Here is a 21,843-nt window from a genome sequence, read left to right as displayed (position 1 = left end):
CAGCCCAGCAGCCCACACCATCACACCCCTCTTTCGCTAAATATGAGGGACACCCACCACATCCGGTCCCACCTCACAATGACACCCCCCACACTACACCACATATCCAGCTGCAGACCCCAACCATTTCCACGGACTTATGACGGCAGCACTACTCATCACTACACCCACCTTTTCCCCCCTCCTCTTCAATATACACATCACTATATGTCTACACTACCTCTGTCCCTCCCCACACCCGCACACTGTACCGCGAGGCGCTACTCACACCCCAGTCCCCAAAACACAGCGACATCCCTCGAACAACAAACCACATATCCACCGCCGCAAACCCCAACCAGCACGGCAGCACTACTCACCACTACACCCACTCTTCCCCCATCTTCAATATACACATCACTGTATGTTTACATTACCTCTCTGCCTCCCCACGCCTGCACACTGTACCGCGAGGCGCATATTGCTCCCCTGTTCCCAAGCACCTCAGTCAGTGTTACACAACATGCCCATACCCTCCAACATTTTCCTGTAACAACCCGGTACATGGGGGGCGTGGCCGCAGATAAAGGGGCGTGATAATGGATAAAGGGGCGTGTCTATGGGGGCTGGAGGCATCGTGCGCTGGCTGGTTTAGAACTTGCAGTTATTGTTATACTGCAAGTTCTGTATAATTACCGGCTGGCAGAGAAGCACGGAGTTCGGAGAAGATCTGGCTGTCACTCAGCAGCGCTGCGGGAGTCCTGTGTCCCAGCAGCGCTGCCTATGAAATCTGGTGAGTGTACCCACCCGGTACAATCGGTACAGCCCATTAAAAAACGGTACTGTACCAGCTAAAACGGCATAGTTGGAGGGTATGCATGCCCGCACGGTTGCCATGACAACCGCCACCCAAAGGTACAAGAGACATCACGTTACCCGCATTCCCCACCTCCATTACCCAATCAGCCCAGCACGCCCGCACCACGTGACATCCTACACGGAACACGCATCCCCCACTGTTGCCATGACACCAAACCAAACAGGGACCTCCACATCACCCGCTCTCCACGCCCCCTGCAGCCTATCGCACCAGATCCCCAAACACACACCTGCATTACCCCGATTATGCCCCAGCCGCCTGCACCATGTGACGGCCGCGCTGTACGCATAGCGGCAGACACGTCCTCGGCCCCCCAACACACACTCAGCCTAACTAAAAGCACAGACACCTGTGCAACCACGACCCCTCCCACATGTCGCCACACAACCCAAAGCACAAGTCACCTGAGGCAGGCCAACCCCCCCATGCCTCACTACACAGTGATTTCAGCAGCCTATCCCCACACAAACCCATCCCCCACCTCCTTGTCCACCATTGGCCGCCCACATCACATGACCACCACCAGGCACAGTATTTAAACCCCATGCCTGCAACACCACTCTCCTTACCTCCTTGAAGAAGGCAGAACCCCTGCCGAAATGCGTTGGAGACCCCACTACGCCCACACTCCAGACCCACGGCCTACTCCCAGCGAAGCTCCTTATCCCCACGGGGACTTCCGGGGTAGCCTCATCCGTCCCATCCTCACCATCCCCGCACTTGCTGGTGCAAGCGCCTCAACCCCTACCATACTTACCGCAGAAGTGTAACACATCGAGGCAGTCCATCTACCTGCCAGAAGGGTGACTCATACCGCACCCCCGGCTCTCACAGGAGGACCGACCCCCTACCCCAGTGACCCGGCACCAGTGGCAGTTTCCACAAGCAGCTTACCCCCACTGCTGCATCCACAACCACCAGCATCACCCGGTCGCTGACCGCCACACAATAAAAGATCATCGTGAACAACAGCTATTCATCTTCAATACCACAGCATGTCCACTCACTCAATAAGAACTGCAGCATCGCAACACCATTACGGCCCTACCGACTTCAGGCCACACCTACCAGTAGGTATAAGACTTCGAGACTCTGATTCACACGCGGGACACCGCCAGGTGATTACACCCACCCACCACACCCAGTATCTATTCCCTCTCCCCCCTCCCACCCAACGAGACGTCCAAGACTGTCGACCAGCAGGGGTAACGTGCTGGTCATTTGAACCACATGGTAAGGAGCCCCCTAAAAGTGTCAACCCACCTCCCCAGTCTCTCCCCCTCTCTCACCCACCACCACACCCACCTTGTGCACGGGACTAAATAGGAGAAGCACTGTGACTACTCCAATAAAACAGTTTACTCCCACCCTGTGTTCGCCTCTCTCATTCCTTTGGTCTACCCGTCCCCGCTTATCCACACCATACACACAAGCAACCACATACACATTCCAACACTCCCAATCATCATTGCACCCACAGGGCGAGCGTACCTTCTGTACCCCATCATCTATATCCAATTGTACGCAGGACACGGTACTCCTGCAATCAGGAAGTGCAGCACCCCTCTCACTCATAAAGCCCACTAACATATCACATCTGCCCACACAGCAGAGCGCAGTCCTACCCAACCATTACCATTAATACTATCTAAGACGACGACAGCCTGGTGCTCCAAAGGTAAATCAGCAGCAACAATTAGCACAAGTGCATATTCCAGGATTGTGATATCTGTGCATCCTTCAAAGAGCAAGGCAAAACAGGCATGTAAATGCAGTTCAACTCACTGCAAATTAGGGAAGCCAATCCCGCCTCATTTTTCCATTATCAGGATTTGGGCTTGAAAAATTCTCAATCCCATGACTCCCGAGATTCCCGGGATAGAGTCGAGCAATGAAAATATTATTATTAAAATAAAACTTTTGTGGCTCCCTATGATATTTTATTCCTGTGTTGGGGGGTGGGGGTGGCAGCCCAGATTTATGAGCTCACCCTCCTCCAGATTCCACTACACTGTCCACTCCACTCAGACAGCAACACTAGTCAGTCACTCAGCAGCAGTCAGCACAGCACAATCCGACTGTAAGTTCAGGCAGACCACTGGCAGCAGGACAATCTCACTGCTGAGCCAGGGCAGTGCAGCGACTACACACACACACAGCAGGCAGCGCAAGTAGTGTACCCTACTACTTAGCTGTTAATAGCTGATTTGCCGATTCAGTGAGCAGTCAGTGCACTGTTCCCTGCTCACAATAAAACTGATTTGCAGGAGTTGCAGCCTAGGCAGCTCACTGCTGGTCCTCACCTCTGTGGGCAGTGGGCAGGCAGGCATGGCTGTTGGTGGGGTGGGCTGGAGTGAGGCTGTGCAGTGTGACCTCTAACATCATGACGGCTCAGTCTCACAGCCTGCCCTCTGCACTGCCTGCCCACTGAGCAGCACTCTCTGACAGCACTGCCAGGCTAAATTCAACATGGAGGAGCTGCTGCACAATTCAATTAGGACCGCTGCCCACAATTCAATCCAGTCAATCCCATGATTAAAAGTGCCGATCCCAGAAATCAAATCCCGGCATTTTTGGCCTCAAATCCTAGGATCCTGCCGATCCCGGGATTGGCCTCACTACTGCAAATATAGATGCATCCAGTTACATTGTTGCTGATTGCGCTACAAACGTGCGCACGCATCGCACCATGTGATTGCCCACGGCTGCATTCACTACGGTATGCTAGGGCGCACACTGCGATTGCACCATGCAATCCTATGGAGTTGCAGGTGCGAACGCAGCGCACGTAACCGTTTGCAAGTGCACGCCTCACGCCATGCGTGGCACGACTTGGTGTGCAAGCGGCAGAGATGGGATTGGGCATATCTGTAGCAACCCACTGAGGGAATTGAAGGATGACTACACATGCACGACCAACCTACAAAACTGTACAGCCCTAAGAGCTTAACTTCAAAAGGGAAGTGGTCTGGTGGTTCCATAATGTAGTGGTGCACATTTACCAGACATAGGGCCTGATTCAGCATTGCATGTAAGTGCAATGCAGAATGCAGATTCTTAATGGTCAGGAATCTGTGCAGGCGTCGGACCCGTACTGCGCATGTGCAGTATGGGTCTGTGTGATCGCTCGCAGTCCGGCAGTGGACTGACAGTCTGCTGCCGTTTCTGGGTGGGGAGAAGGGTGGTCACTGATAAAACAAATTGACAAGTGTATTATTTTTCATTGTTTGTTGGGGGTAAGGTTGAAGAGCAGTGTGGATGTTAGCTGGCCTTGTACCATATTGTAATTTACTGAATTAAATAATCTGTAGTGCAAAAGAAAAACCTGATGAGGTGTGAAAAAATAAAGAATTAAATTAAATGAGTGTTATAGGTAAGGAAAAAAAAAAGCAGCGAGTATCTAATCCCCTGGTTAGCATTCGATTGCACAAGCCTGCACAAAATCTAAATAATGACACCACCAAATCAGCAAATATCATATAACTCAAAATGGACTAGTGGAATTTACTTACATAAATTTGAGAAGAAAAAGGAAAAATAAAGCAGCCAAAAATCATCAAAATCATTTCCGAGCAAACAAAATAAAAAGATAAGTAAGAGATGCTGTATGAATGCAAGAGAACCGCTCTATACCAATAAATAGCCAACAGACAAGACAAACAACCACACCCAATGTTGAGAAGTCACTGACATGAAAATATGGCCATATGGTCAGCAAATCGAAGTTAATGCTCAATACAATTTCAGCATGAATGGATGCCTACAAATCTCCATTTGATTAGCAACTGTGAGTAGATGAGACGAAAATCTAGGGCAGGGTAATAATTGTTCATTTAATTCCTCCAGTCCAGCTGGATGACCTTCCAAAAATAAGGAGGACAGCACTCGCCGTCAGCAGACGTCCACTTCCCAAAATTTAATCCTGTTAAACCAAGATAAGGTTTCCTCAAGTACATTCTCAACCCCAGGCACGTGTTTAACTTAAAAATATTGAATTGTTTGTGAATATAAACATATAGCACTTGACATTACTGTACAATGTACATAGTACTTTTACCTCAAATACTGTATTACAGCATCATACTGTATGTGCAAACCCTATTCACAACAAGTAAACATGCATTAGAAGGTAACAGTTCATTTGTTGTAACCATACACTAAATATTTGTAGCAGAGTGAAAAGATCCATTCAGTTCCCAGTTGTAATTATGTAGGCACCTGTAATCCTATCTAGCCAAACTGTATTATCCAAAATGCTTAACACACACAGCTGCTGCAGTACCACTTCTTGCCAGTAGTCTGTAATACTTTGGCCTTCATTATTCAAGTTGCCTATTTATTGTTAAAAACGGACATATATAAAATATATGTTATATCATCTATATTATATGTATATGCTTTTGTGAAAACTGAAAAGTAATATTGCTGAAGATAAAGGTGAATCTTCATTTTCCATGAAATCTCTCTTTTAACTCCTGATTTTTGGATGTTAGCAATTACATTTATTTTGGAAATCATTTTCAGCAGCAAGAAAATATGCCCACGGACAGAGGGCGAACAGCATAGGCTATCTGCTATCATTGAGTCTATTTCCTATTATGGATAAATACAAGCCATATAAACAAATCTGTCATGTCCTAGAAAGACCAAAAAAATATCACATTATAAAGAGTGACTCAACCATTTCAACACTGGGAATTGGAAATAGTCAGATTATACTGCAAAACATTCCAGCAGGGCTGTTCTACTGGCTGTGGGCCTCGCAAGCCCAGATTGATAAAAGGTTTTATTATCCCTTTAGCATTAAACAAACTGTTGCTCATATACATGCTTATGCTTTTCCAATCTGTCGTCGCACGTGCTCAATTAGCTATTTTCCCCTAATTATTTCAAAAGACCTTAAAAGGACTCCAAACAGGTCATAACTTGAGATTGTGTAGACATTTAGATGTGGTCTTACAAAATATATCTTCTGCACTAAAAAGGAAAGTGAAATAGAAAACTGCAGACATGAGGAGGAAATTACACTTCTGAATTTTAAAATACAAATAATACAAAGAAATGGTTTACAGTTAGAACTACGGTATACTAATATACAGCTATTGTGATGTTTACCTAATGACACAGTTATATCATGCCAGTAGAATGCTAATATCCTGATGCAATGGTATGTTACATTTGAAATGGGTACCAAGAATTCAGTATGCTGGGCCTCATGCAGATCTGAAAGCAAGTTGGCCGTACTGTAACTGCTCCAGCATTGCATGCATGGAACTAAATGTGTATATTTGCTCATATGCTGAGTTATACATATCTCTGAGACTGGTTTCGTAGCTGTCATTAATATGAACATATACATTCACCAACCTTATCCTTGATGCTAAAGTTAACCTTAAAACAAGCATAATTAAGCTTATGTACTACTCTACATAGACCATACTTGCCTACTCTACCGTAACGGCCGAGAAACTCCCGAAAATTGTGTGGGGTTCCCGGCAGCCCTTCCGTCTCCCGGTCGGCCGCCTACCCCCGCATCCTTGCAAACAACCACACATGCACTGTGGGGGGCAATGACGCAATTCGGACAGAATCGCGTCATCATGGCCCAGCCCCCTGCTTCACAATGCCCGTAATCTCGGCATTGTGTAGCGGGGTCAAGGCCACGATGATACCATTGTGTGCTCACACCCCCTGTTCCGCCCCCAATGCCGGGTAATGTCCCCGGTCATGCATCCTATGCCATGCCACTCCCCTCCGCTATGCCGCCCTGGCAGCCAGGTCGGCATAGAGGGGGACGTGTCACATCATAGGGGGCGTGGCCAGGAACAGTACCCGGCATTAGAGGCAGAGCAGGGGTCATGACCAGAATGTTAGCAATCCCCAATTCTGTCACCGCGCCCTCTCTGAACTTAGTCTACTGTACATAAAATTGCCACTTATCCACCCAGCTACCCTCTTCAGTCACAAGTAGAGAAGCAACTGAGCTGTACATTGCCCATTATTGCATATGATGGGCTACAGAGCATACACAGTGCAAAAATATGCAAAATAGGTCCACAAAACCCACTTGCATGCAACCCTGCATCAGCCCAGTGGTTTTGTTTTTGTTTGTTTGTTGTTTTTTTTATTTACTATTGCTACAATTTTTTTTAACCTTGTTTGACAGAGTTGAATGCTTCCATAAGTAAACCAGCATACCCAGTAATGTGCGGTGGAAAATTGGTTGTATTCTCTCTAGAAAGAGTCCAATTTCCATAACATATTTCTTAGCAGCTAGAGCACACTAAGACAGGACTGAAAACTACAGGATTCTTTTTTCCTTTAGTAATAGAAGGTCAGGGACTGGCTCATCAATCTCCCTAAAAGGTGAAAATATATGTTGTTCCACAAAAAGAATATATAAAATAATCAAAAAACTCAGCCTCTACCTAATGGAAACAGATGGTAATATACATTTTTATTTGAAGAAAGCAAACATAGCTCCCAGCCTCACACAAACATCCCTGCTATAACATGGTAGTGATTTATCAAAATCTTGAGCATATTGCAGGCACTGCCATTGACGTAGATCTCATTTATTTCAAAGTGTATACATGCCCTCCCTCCATAAGTATTAACCCTTGAGACACAATATGATTCATCATGTTCATTTAAATCTGTAGATGAACTCGGTGATCTATCACCAAACTTCTAGATTTTTCAAGTACGAACCACAACTGGGAATAGCAAAAGTCAGTCAGTAGTATTAAGCTTGTGTTCACATGCTGGGGATTTGTAATTACCAGTTTGAACTTGCTAGCTGAAGGTACTGTATTTGAGAGAAATGTGGCCTGATTCGGAGTTGTACGCTATGCCAATGTTTTCGCGAATGGAGTGAATTTTGCCACTGCGCATGTGTCTGAGTCAAACAGCACATGCTTCAAATTACTTTACCATAGTCGCACGCTGCGAGTCTTTAATCGCAGTGTGATTGACAGCAGGGCGCATTTGTGGGTGGCAATGGGCAGTGTCGGTTAAAAATGCAGACGTATCTCGACCGTTTCAGGGGCGTGTCACCTCCTACGTCTGCAATCCTATTTACATTTAACATGGCTCCGGCGTCTCAGTTATGGCACCCATTCTAGTGACCACAGACTCACTCAAGGCGGTATAATTACTAAAGTGCGGGTTTTTAGAAGTGGAGATGTTGCCCACAACAACTTTTCATATTCTACTTAACATTTATCTAGTACCTTCTAGAAGATAATAGCTAGAATCTGATTGGTTGCTATGGGTAACATCTCCACTTCGATGTTTGCCTGAACTCAGTTGTGTAAATTCATCCCAGACGCCCAGAGGCAAGTTATTATTTGGTGCCTCCCCCCCCGTCACAGCCGCTGACACTGTAATGTAGCAATTTGCATGCAGACAGGCTATAGATAGACGAAGGCAGCAGCTGATGGTCTGACATAGAGCTCTCCACTAGTGTATGGTGGCTTCTCAGGTACCGGGAAGGGGTGCCATGTTTTGGGGGGCCGTGACGGTACACTCTGGGTACAAAGATACAGCCCTAAGTGGGTGAATATGTTGTGGACAAGGTGCCCCTTCAGAGCTGGAGCCAGGCGGCAGGCACCTCCATTGTCTCCTATTTTTCTGCCCCTGCCTGAAATAAGTATGTGTATGTAGTTGCGGATAGCTGCGATGACTTAGGTGGGCATCGCTGTACAAGTTGTGGCCACTGTGAGCATATTTTTGCTCATACACAGTTGTGAAAATCGCAGCTGCTGGAGCATTAGCGCACAACTCTGAATCAGGCCCAGGGTTCCATTTAAATGTGTTCTTGTTGTTATCTGAATGTAGGTCAATGCCCAGTAGTTAGTGAGAGGGGATATCATCTGAGAGGCTAACAAAATGCACAACAGCTATGGTGATGTGAATTTTCTATAGAACCTATATTTAGTCTCACATAGATTATAGCAGCAAGATGGCGTTGATTGTGGAGTCATATGTTTGCTAACGGTGATGGACAGAATTGATGATAAGATCAATGCATTCAATATGGCCTGCAGAACATCTACAATAATGATCCTGCTTATATTCATCATAGGTACACTGTTAAATACTGTGGTTAGATTAAAAAGCCTTTCATAATTTTAAATTACATTGACCAATAGAAAATAAAATATCCTTTTGTATAACCATTCCAACATAGCCTTAGGGGAGGAAAAAATATTTCCTCCTCTCAAAAATGACAGTCATAGAAATTCCTTGGTCAATAACACCCATAAATGCACTCTACTACTTATAGCCACAGATACAGGGTCTGATTCAGAGGAGGACACGGTGGCATATCTATAATGGGAGAAGGGTAAGCAGGGCATGGGGGCCCTTGGGTTCATGGGGCCCACACATACCCTGAACCCATGTTCTTCAATACTTATCTCTCTGGAGTCCCACGTTGGCAGAGGAGCACAAATCACCAGAAAATTGGTGTGGCAGCCATTTTCCCAGCAATCTGCGCATGTGCTAAGAGAAAAATTGCACAGTACCAGAGTCTTTTCACTTGTGTCACTGGCTAAAGAGGAGGGGACCCGGACGAAGACTGCACACAAGTGTCCTTCTCTCTTAATACGACCCTTGGTGGCCACTAACTGAACGAAATGCTGATGCAATGTGTGTGTAGTTGAGTGGTCATTTGCTATTGTGCATGTGCAAAATTTCTCTGGAAATCCCTACGCAGGGCCGGTGTAAGGTTTCTGTAAGGATTCTGGGTGCCCTAGGCAAAATTTCACCCTACCGCCTCTGCTTCCACCAATTCATAATATGCCACGCATCAGAGTCCCCAATTTATAATACGCCACACAGTAGAGTACCAAATTCACAATATGCTATATAGAAATGCTCCAACTCATATGCCACACAGCAGAGCCCCAAAATAATAATGTGCCTCATAACACTAAACCAAATTCATAATATGCCACACTTCTGTGCCACAAATTCATAATTATGCTACACATCAATGCCTACAATACATAATATGCCACATATTTGTGCCCCCAATACATATGCCATAGCTGTGCCCCACATTTATTGTATGCCACATAGCTGTCCAAAAACATTTTAGGAATTTTCTTTTATAACCAAGAACCGCACTATTGTATACACAGATATATCCTAATAAAATCGTTAGTAGGTGCTTGATTGATTGAATACCAGGCTTTTCTGAACCACTAAACATTTATTATACCTCACATACAAATCAAAAGTATTATACATAAAAAAGTATCATATAGTATCCTATTGATTGATACAAAAATATCCAGTACTTAACTGCTGCTTTAGTGTATTTGTATTTAGAAAACAGACTTGAATTCTTGTTAATAAGATACAGAAAATCACGGTTCCTTGCGTAATTAATCCGGTGGTACAATACCTCCACTGGATAGTGATTTCTTATAAGAACAAACAGTATATAAAAGTTGCTCACCAGCACCACGATTTTCATATGCCACATAGCTGTGCCTCCAATTCATAAATATGTCACACAATGCCCTACATATGTGCCCCAAATTCTTTATATGCCACACAGCTGTACCCCTGATACATTATGCCACACATCAGTCCACCAAAATCTGTATATGCCATACATCAGTGCCCCTAATACATTATACCACATATCAGTCCCCCAAATTATTTATTTGCCACACAGCTGTGTCCCTAATACATTATGCCACACATCAGTCCCCCAAATTCTTTATTTGCCACACAGCTGTGACCCAATACAGTATACCACATATAAGTCCCCCAAAATCTTTATAAGCCATACATCAGTGACCCTAATACATTACGCCATCATCAGTACCCCAATACATATTTAGGCTATGCATCAGATCTGTGCCCTAATATATGTCAGCACTCATTAACCCCCCCTCGCACACACCCACCTTGCCAGCATTCATTCAAACTCACACACACACCCTGCCAGCATTCATTCACCCACCCACACCCACACTGCCAGGACTCATTAACCCGAACATATACCCACACACTCACCTTGTCAGCACTCATTAACCCTCACATACACTCACACTATCAGCACTTATTAACCCCCACACACTCACAGTAAACACACTCATAAAACTCTGCCTCCCACACACACACAGCACTTATTAACCCCCACAAACACACACTAACCCCTCAGCACTCATTAAGACACACACATACATTAATTCTTTCTCCTCACCAAAAAGCCAACAAATATACTTAACAGGGTCCATTCAGCAGCTATTCATTTTATTTGGGGGCTATGCTTGTTATTTGAGTGACAGGCTTGCACTCGGAGAGAAGGAGAGGACTTTGGGAGGGGGAAGTGGTGGCCTAAGTAGCAGGATAAAGCAGAGACTGTGGTAAGGCCCACAACTGCTGCGAGCATCATGTAAACAAAGGATGTCTACTTCACAGACATCCAACATTCTTGTAATGGGCAGTCTCAATGGCGCCCTCTAGTGGCTGGCACCCTAGGCAGCTGTCTAAAGCCCAGCCCTTATGGTGTATGCGTTACCCTGGCTGTATGCACAATCGGGCTGTTGTGAATGGAGTCTCTGGTATAAGATACAGCATGGCAAAGCAATGGCCATTCCTGGGTAGTGTTTGGGAGGTGGCCTGAAGGGTGAGCAAACAAATCCATCGCTTGGGCATGTTATGGGACAGTCAAGGGTGTGTCAATGCAAGTGGGCTGCGTTCTCATACACACAGCTGCTTCCACAGAGGCCATGTTTAGATGGAGACACTGCACTTGTCATAGGCAGTTGTAAGTGGCGATGCTGGATGCAATAGTGCACAGATTATGAACTGTCTAGCGTACAGGGGAGGAGAAAATGAGCTTCTTAAGGCTTGCACATTCCGGTGCAATCTTCTTCATATGGTAAAGGTGGAAACTAGCATTTACATATTATCGCAGCTGCAACTCTGGCAAAGGGCGCTAGAGCTGACGCAGCAGCATTCATCTCCGAATCAGGCCCTCAAAGTTCAAAGTTGCATTACTACAGTAGTTGTTCATATCTAAAATATATCTACAGCAAAAATTATACCCAGTAATACACACAGGGCCTGATTCAGAGCCGCTCGTAAGTGGCCGCTAGTTCGCTCCGAGCGATGTTCGCACATCTGCGCATGTGTATGGGTCGTAATGCACATGCGCCAACCAGTCAGTGTGGTCGGAAATCGAGCGCTCGCAAAATAGCGAGTGCCTGCTAATTTGAGTGACAGGATGAGGCGTTTGTGGGTGGTAACAGGGGAAGGTGCTTGAAAACGGGGAGTGGAGATCCGAACGCAGGCGTGCCAAACGGTCAAAGCGGGCGTTTTAAGGGTGTGCATAATTAACAAAGCAGTGTCATCGACCACGTCACTTGGTTGTTTCTTAGCCTGAATGTTCGCATGATTGCGGTAGGAAAATCCTACCACAAGCACTGCGAGCAGTTCAGACGCCTTTCAATGTACTTGATTAATCAAATAAATAGCGGAGATGACGTAGGTTGCGAGCGGCCAGGGGGCGTCTTTACAAAATAGCGAGCGCATGTTTCGTTCGCTCGCTCAGACATAGAGGCGTCAACAGACCGCAAAGAGCGAGCGCTCAATTTAAATAGCCGGCCCCTTTTTCTGAACGAGCGAGCGCAAATAGCGTCTGGCTCTGAATCAGGCCCACAGTGCACTGATACTACCCTGCAAATCACACAATGGGCCTGATTAAGAGCCGCTCGCAAAAAGCGAGCGCTCACTCTGAATCATGGCGGATGCTTGTTTTTTTAGTTGCGGCCTCATGGCCGCTCGCATAGCTTATGCGAGTGGCCAGGTGATGGTCGCGATGGTCAAGACCATCGGGCTTGCGACGAGACCCAGTGGACTACCTGCTCTAATAGAGCAGGAAGTCCACCTATTGACATCACTAGTGATGTCAGTAGGGCCGCCCACAAATGGCAGGCATTCCTGCAGGATGCCTCCATTTGCCCAGCCACCCCTCCTCCCCGCCAACAAAATGGGGCGAGCTGTCGTTCAACATCGCTCTGTTACTCTTTAGGCCAGCCTGGCCCCAGCCAACACTTACCTGCTGTGCTGCCTGTGTTCCTCTGTCATTCCTGGCGGGCGGCTCAAAGTGGACCCGGCAGCTTCTCTCTGGTTCAGAGGCGCGAGGTCATGACGTCAGGTGCGCTGCACCAGCCTGGCCTCCCTGTCACTGCTGGGACGTAGGACTCGGAAGGATCTAACTATAACGTGAACTATACTTAATATTATACGGGCTATGTAATCCACAAACTACTAGTAACACAAATAAAGCAACACTGTTGCCATCTGTCAATAATAGCCACTCTAAAGGAACACATCCACTAGACCAGGGGTGGAGAACCTTTTTCCTGCCGAGGGCCATTTTGATATATGTAACATTATTCGCGGGCCTGATGCAGGCCACGTCCCCTCCGTGTGTCATCACACGGGGCAGGGCCACAATCGCCGGTGATTAAAGCAATGCCCGAAGCATCCTGAGGATGCTCTGGGGGAGATGTAAGGGTAGCAATGTGACCATCTGAAGCGTCCTAAGGACACTCCAAGCAGCACTGCTGCATAGATTCTGGCTGCAGGGTGACATTCCAGGCACCCTCCTAGCCAGATGAGGCTAGCAGAAAAAAGCTCACAGGGCCAGACCAAATAATTCCACGGGCCTTATACGGCCTCTGGACCTTCCCCATCCCTGCACTAGACGATTAAATTGAGCAATTGAACGATAATGATATCGTTATCGTTCATTAATCGTTTGCAAATCGCTCGGTAAAATGTCTAAAATGACCAGCAATGCGTGCTCCTGCTGGTCGTTTAGACATCTATCATTGGGCAAAAATGTTGTACAACCTGACGATAACATCAGGTTCATCATGTTAGGAAATGATTGATATGCCTACACTGAATGGCTGCTCGTTCAGGGTTGGCACATCACAGACTGACAAATGACTTCATGATTACAATGTCGTAATCGTGCAGTCGTTTTCATGTCTTTAAGTGGATGTGTGCCTTAAGTGTGTTACATTCTATGAATGGTTTTGAATGCAATGCAATAATAAGGAAAAACTATATCTGAATGGGATTTGTATTATAAGGTGAATATATATGTGCTGGAGCAAGCATTAATACCACGTATATCACAGGAATCTCCATTATTCTGCCACTTATGATAATTTGATACCATCTTTCATGGAATATACATTTGTACTCATCAATGGTTCTTATGTAAAGCCTGCCGCACACATTTATTGTTACTGACACATCGAGGCGAGACGTAAAAATAGTGAATATTTCAATCTACCACCACCTTGTCTACAGCGGAGTGTTTGTTTATATGCTAATATACATATCAGACTTTACTTACATTATAGGCATCCGCATTGTTTAGTTGCAGTGCAGCATCAAATATTATAAGATACTAATTAGTGGACTCAACATTTTAAGTATTACTTCTTCATACTTTCTGACTTATTTGCACAATTTATGTTTGTATGTTAGTTAGTCTACAATTTTAACCTCTATATTTCACTGTATGTATCCCCCAAAAATGGGACAATTTTATACCATTAGGAATAAAAGTTATGGTTTAGCATAAATATGTTTCTTTTGTGCGCCCACTAAATACAACTCTTAGCTCTTTCCTTTTCATTACATTTTAATCTGGGTGGATTATGGCTGCACCCCCATGATCAAGTATTATTTAGTAAATAGTTATATGGGGTCGTGTGCGTGATTTAAATATGCTCAGTGTGCAGATATATACCTCTCCTTTTCTTAAATCTTGTATTATACCAAGCACACATTTAGTACCCTGCATTATATACAGCTTCACTATAAGTACCCATACATTATACTGAGCGCACCTCTAGTACACCCATGGTTTTCGCTCCGTACCATTTTCACCTGTATTAAATACTAGTTGGGCTACCCAGTGTTGCCCGGGTTGAAGACTGGACCCTGAAGTACACCTACAGCCTTTATTTGTTTACATTGTCCTCACCTATAACCCCATTCCATTGATCCTGAAATGGACCTCACTGCTTGCTAACATGCAAGCAAACAGTGACGTAACTACCGCGGGTGCAAGGAGTGTGAATGCTATGGTGCCCGAGCTGCCTCTGTGGCCCGCTGTTCCCCCTGCACCCAGTCCCGCACACAAGGTGGGCAGGTCCAGTCAGGGCCGCCGAAGGGAACCCGAATGGCAGCGATGTTGATTAGATTTAGCAGCGATGTTGATTTGGTGGCAGCCCACCAGCTGATTACAGCTGGCAGACAGTCATGGAATGACAGCGCCACTGGACACGAGACAATAAGAGCTCGTGGACCGGCAGCCAATCAGCAGTGGCGGCTCCTGATTGGCTGCCAGTTCGCAAGCTCCGATTGGCTCATGACTTGTGCCAGATTAAAATTGCACTGGTGCTCTCTGTCCATGTTTGCCAGTGCCTGCCAGTGTGCCAGCTGTACTTAGCTAGTGGCTCATCCCCAAATCCACACCTGCTGGCTGCTGATGGCACATGGGGGGCACTACTACTGTGCGGCATAATGTGTATAAGGAATACTACTGTGTGGCATAACCTGAATTGGCTCTGTGTGGGGGCAAATTAATGTGTTTTTCTTTACCTCTGGGGGGGGCCCTTTTAAGATCTTGCTATGTGGCCCACAAAGCTCTAGTTATGCCCTTGCATGCAAACACAGCAGCTCTGGATTTAATATGAACTTGCATGAGTCATCAAGTTTGCTCTGACTGAGGTTAAAAGGATACATTTGTAGCTTTCTCACAGGTTTTTGGCAGACTGGAAATTTCCACTGGAGCCAGCCCCGGAACCTGTGTAATTTAAGAGTATTCCCATTTTTAAGGATTGTGTGATAGTGTGTGGCCCTGACAAAGTTCAAACATACTGTAGGTAAAAACCTAATCCTGGTTAAATTTGGTGGAGCTAGGTCCAAAACTGTGGCCGTGCATATTATATAGATAAGATAATACAACAACTGTCTCTGCATATGAATGATATTTCACACTTAGGGCCTGATTCAGACCCGCTCGCAAGCGCTATGCGCTCGCAAGCAGGTCGATGGTGGCCCAGTGCGCATGCGCACGACGGAGCCGGCTTCGTCGCGCGCATGCGCAAGACCCGGATAGCGACGGGCAAACTGTCGCTCCGGGTCTCATACCAAAGGGGGCGTTCTGTCGATGTTGAGTGAGAGCACGCCCCCTTTGGTGGGCAGGCCGGTGGGGTGGCTGCCCAGACGGAGGAGTTCCCATGAGAACGCCTATCGCCTGGGGGCAGCCCCACTGACATCACAAGTGATGTCAGTGGGAAAGCTTTCGGCTCTGTTTGAGCCGAAATCACTCTGGGGCTTGCAGCAACGAGGGTCTCGTCGCAAGCCAGGAGGCCGCTCTAAAAAAACATAAGGTCGCCCCTGATTCAGAGCGAGTGCTCTGTCAGAGCGTTCGGCTCTGAAACAGGCCCTTAGTTCTGTATACACAACACACATTATATTTTATATAAATATTATATATATATATATATATATATACACACACACATATATATACAGTGTGTGTGTAATTTCTTCACCCACATACTAATATCCTCAAGTGCACCAAACACAGTAATGTACAGTGTGTGTGTGTAATTTCTTCTCCCACATACTAATATCCTCAGGTACACCAAACACAGTAATGTACAGTGTGTGTAATTTCTTTTCCCACATACTAATATCCTCAGGTACACCAAACACAGTAATGTACAGTGTGTGTAATTTCTTCTCCCACATACTAATATCCTCAGGTACACCAAACACAGTAATGTACAGTGTGTGTGTGTGTAATTTCTTCTCACACATACTAATATCCTCAGGTACACCATACACAGTAATGTACAGTGTGTGTGTGCAATTTCTTCTCACACATACTAATATCCTCAGGTACACCAAACACAGTAATGTACATTGTGTGTGTGTAATTTCTTCTCCCACATACTAATATACTCAGGTACACCAAACACAGTAATGTACATTGTGTGTGTAATTTCTTCTCCCACATACTAACATCCTCAGGTACACCAAACACAGTAATGTACAGTGTGTGTGTAATTTCTTCTCCCACATACTAATATCCTCAGGTACACCAAACACAGTAATGTACAGTGTGTGTAATTTCTTTTCCCACATACTAATATCCTCAGGTACACCAAACACAGTAATGTACAGTGTGTGTAATTTCTTCTCCCACATACTAATATCCTCAGGTACACCAAACACAGTAATGTACAGTGTGTGTGTGTAATTTCTTCTCACACATAATAATATCCTCAGGTACACCATACACAGTAATGTACAGTGTGTGTGTGCAATTTCTTCTCACACATACTAATATCCTCAGGTACACCAAACACAGTAATGTACATTGTGTGTGTGTAATTTCTTCTCCCACATACTAATATACTCAGGTACACCAAACACAGTAATGTACATTGTGTGTGTAATTTCTTCTCCCACATACTAATATCCTCAGGTACACCAAACACAGTAATGTACAGTGTGTGTGTGTAATTTCTTCTCACACATAATAATATCCTCAGGTACACCAAACACAGTAATGTACAGTGTGTGTGTGTAATTTCTTCTCACACATAATAATATCCTCAGGTACACCAAACACAGTAATGTACAGTGTGTGTGTGTAATTTCTTCTCACACATACTAATATCCTCAGGTACACCAAACACAGTAATGTACAATGTATGTTTGTAATTTCTTCTCCCACATACTAATATCCTCAGGTACACCATACACAGTAATGTACAGTGTATGTGTAATTTCTTCTCCCACATACTAATATCCTCAGGTACACCATACACAGTAATGTACAGTGTGTGTGTGTGTCATTTCTTCTCCCACATACTAATATCCTTAGGTACACCAAACACAGTAATGTACAGTGTGTGTGTAATTTCTTCTCCCACATACTAATATCCTCAGGTACACCATACACAGTAATGTACAGTGTATTTGTGTGTGTAATTTCTTCTCACACATACTAATATCCTCAGGTACACCAAACACAGTAATTGATCTTCAAACTAAAAGTGTTTCTCAAGCAGTAGCTGCTTTTTCTCATGTAGGACAGTTGAACTCTTCTGTCACCTAACACTAATATAAAATAAAACAATAAAAGAATATAACAGCGCTGCTTTCCTGTTCTGATTTCTATTGTTTAAAAAACATTCATGTCCCACCAAGGAAACTGAGGAGTTGTGTCTGTGCTCAATTCAGCATATTTTGCATATATCCAAAAAATGACTGGAAATTCCAACTATTCCATCCACACTCAGGAAAGACAGTCACTAATGCCAGATGTATAATAAAAACTTCTTCATAAAAGGTGCATTTATTCCTTATCAACCAGTCTATGCATCAGTCATAAAAAAGTAATTTACAGAGCTCCAGGACCTTCTAGGAAGCCTATTCCATGCGGTAGAATTTACCAGCCTGCAGATAGATGTTACCCCAGAACCTTCGTAGGGCTATAGCCGCGGTGTTCCACTAGCCTGTAGGTAGATGTTCCCCTGGTGCTCTCGTGCAGCTTAGACCGCCAGCCTTCCCACAGCGTGGATCCTAGCATGTAGCACACCGCTGACTGTGCTGCTGACTCGGCTCAATAATCAAACACCCAGCACCACCTTTTATTAAAAAACACCACAGCTTCCACCTGCTGCCTACGAGTTTCTACCCTGAATCGGGTCTTTGTTATGGAATTTTCTGTTTTTTCCAGTCATTTTTGGATATACTGTATGTAAAAAACGCTGAATTGAGCACAGACACAATAAATAATTCTAATACTGTACCTGCTTTTGACTGAGCTAGAAATATATACATGCTGACAGTGTGATATATAGTATGTAGAAAAAGGAGGGGGATTTAACCCCCTATTGTACCTCAGCACACTGAATAATACCTGCAACAATATATGAAGACTATATGGTCATAGAAATTCAGAGATATTAGTTGCATGCATCTGCAAATACATGGGAGGCTGCTGGGCCACGTCACGGCTTCTCTGTTACCAGCAGTCCCTAACACTAAGGGGTTCACGTCCGGGGCGCAGTGCACCCCAAAAAACGTCCAGCCCAGGACCCCCCCAGGGCATCACACGAAAATGGAAAAAGAGTGACAGTGCAGTGTAAAGTATAGCTGTGTGTGAGTAATCATTAAGTGTGGAATGAGAGGTTAAAATATATGTGAAAAAAATACATGAATAATAAACAAACATAAAAGGTGATGTGAAAAGCCATTCATGTATTTTTTCAAATATATTTTAACCTCTCATTCCACACTTAATGATTACTCACACACAGCTATACTTTACACTGCACTGTCACTCTTTTTCCATTTTCGCGTGATGCCCTGGGGGGGTCCTGGGCTGGCCGTTTTTTGGGGTGCACTGCGCCCCGGACGTGAACCCCTTAGTGTTAGGGACTGCTGGTAACAGAGAAGCCGTGACGTGGCCCAGCAGCCTCCCATGTATTTGCAAATGCATGCAACTAATATCTCTGAATTTCTATGACCATATAGTCTTCATATATTGTTGCAGGTATTATTCAGTGTGCTGAGGTACAATAGGGGATTAAATCCCCCTCCTTTTTCTACTTAGTGTGACCCCTCCCTTTCATGCACCTGATTAGTACTGCTGGATTGATTGAGCAGCTGCCATTTTTGTTTGTTTGATATACAGTATGTGCTGATTGAGCTACCATCAACCTAGTGGACTTAGGCCCTGATTCAGAGGATCTAAATCAGGGCGGGATGTTTTTTTTTTCCCACCGGCCTCCAAGCCACTCGCTAAGCTGTGGGTGACCACCCACAGCTTTAGTGGGTGGCCTGGCAATGGTCGCAATTATCACAACCATCGGGTTGCGACGAGACCCTTGTGGTAGGGTCTCGCCCACCGCAAGCCCCAGTGAACTTCCTGCTCTCATAGAGCAGGACGTTCATTACTGACATCACTGGTGATGTCAGTAGGGCCGCCCACAAACGGCAGGCGTTCCTTCAGGAACGCCTCCGTTTGTCCAGCCACACCCCCTGCACGCCTACAAAACGGGGTGAGCTGTCAATAACAATCGACAGCCGCCCTGTCTTGTAGTGAGTCCCACAGCAAGTGAAAATTCACTAACTACGGGGCTCGCGTGTGCGCACTGCCTGGCCATCGACCCACTTGCGAGCGCTATGCGCTCGCGAGCGGGTCTGAATCAGGCCCTGAGTCTATTAGTGTAAAGAGAGAGGAAACCATTTTGTGAGAAAAAGAGGTGCTGCAGTAGTGAGGCTAAAGAAGCCTATTTAACTATGAGAGATAATTATTGCCTATTGTCCATTAACTACCATATTGCTAAATACTCTCTTTTCTCTGTAATATTTCAATTCTGTTGAATTGACTGTCATTTATATGTTGATTATTAATCCCTTTTGACCCACGTCCTCTTACATCCCCTTTAATAAATCTACTAGATTATTCTATTTATCATGGCTGTCACAATATGTAATTTTACTGTGTGTATGGGGTATGCGTTGAGCATCTCGACAGTCTGGATGTCGACGCTTACATTACCGGCACCAGAATACCGTCACCGGTCAGAATCCCGGTGGGGGCCAGAAGGTAAGTAACAGAATTGGGGGGAGGGTTAGGGTTAGGTTTAGAGGTTAGGCACTAAGAGGGGAAGGTTAGGTTTAGGGTGCGGGGATGGGGAGGTTAGGTTCAGGCACTAGGGGGGAGGTTAGGATTAGATACCAAAGAGGAAAGGTTAGTGTAGGGAGAGGGTTAGCATACCGACCAAAAAGTGTCGATGTGTTTACCCTGTCAGGATCCCGGCGTCAGGATTCTGCCACCAGGATCCCAATTGTCGGTATTTCATACCGATTCCATGTATGGAGCTAACCTCTCTGCTACAGCCTGAGAAGGATCTGCTTGTGGAGTCATTTCCAGAGTAGAAGGAAGATCCACTGGAGATGCCGTATTAACTGTAAGGTACCATCTAATCCCCTAATTTAGCTGTACCCACACCAACACATGGGGTAACACACATTTATGTGCCTGCAAGTGAGAAAAGGGTAATGTTGTGGCCAGAGCCAGATTTAGACCTTGTGGGGCCCTAGACAAGATAGTGATTTGGGGCCCCCTCCCTCAAGCAATCCTGTGCATATATTATATAGTAGGTGTCGCTGGAGCAAGATACACACACCATATTGTATACACACATCATTATGCATATATATATATATATATATATATATATATTATACAGTGTGTATATACACACAGGGTGATAGGCAAGACGGGAGAAAAGGGGGACGAATGAACAGGAAAAATAGGGCGAGACGGAAGGAAAGGGGGATGAACAGAGGTGGACTAGAGGAGAGTGGGAAAGACAGAGATGGAATATAAGGTTGGGGAACAGTAAAGAAAAAAAACACCTAATAACAAATAGGTAGTGACTCATCAATTATAGATAGATAGATAGATAGATAGATAGATAGATAGATAGATAGATAGATAGATAGATAGATAGATCTGTTCATCAGATAGGACATACTGAATATAGAGCCATGGTCCTAAAAGATTATAAATGGAGCTCATTGTGAAGTACATCACTGCTTCTTTACAATAGTACCTCTTGCCATTGCTAGAGAAGAAATTGCCCACAATGCTGCCAAATATGGATGAAGACAACTACCGTATATACTTGAGTATAAGTCGACCCGAATATAAGCCGAGGTACCTAATTTACCACAAAAAACTGGGAAAACTTATTGAGTATAAGCCTAGGGAAATGCAGTGTCACACGCCGGCCTGGATACCCCAGAATCAGGCCCCGTCGCTTACCTGTGCGGGCGCTGACCCGCGCTGTCTTCCGGCTCCCGCGCTGTACGCTCCTTCCTCTTCTCCCAAGGCAGTC

At 45.2% G+C, this 21,843-nt stretch overlaps 1 protein-coding gene across 1 annotated transcript in view; it reads right to left on the bottom strand.

Annotated features, from left to right (window-relative positions):
- Nucleotides 1-21,843, bottom strand: part of TPH2 (tryptophan hydroxylase 2) — a 420,033-nt gene that overhangs the window by 228,252 nt on the left and 169,938 nt on the right. The gene's annotated exons all lie outside the window — the stretch shown is intronic.

Source organism: Taudactylus pleione, unplaced genomic scaffold, assembly GCF_031769625.1.
Source record: "Taudactylus pleione unplaced genomic scaffold, aTauple2 ptg000038l, whole genome shotgun sequence".
In the NCBI taxonomy this organism is placed as follows: domain Eukaryota; kingdom Metazoa; phylum Chordata; class Amphibia; order Anura; family Myobatrachidae; genus Taudactylus; species Taudactylus pleione.
This window is presented reverse-complemented; position numbering and strand designations above follow the sequence as displayed.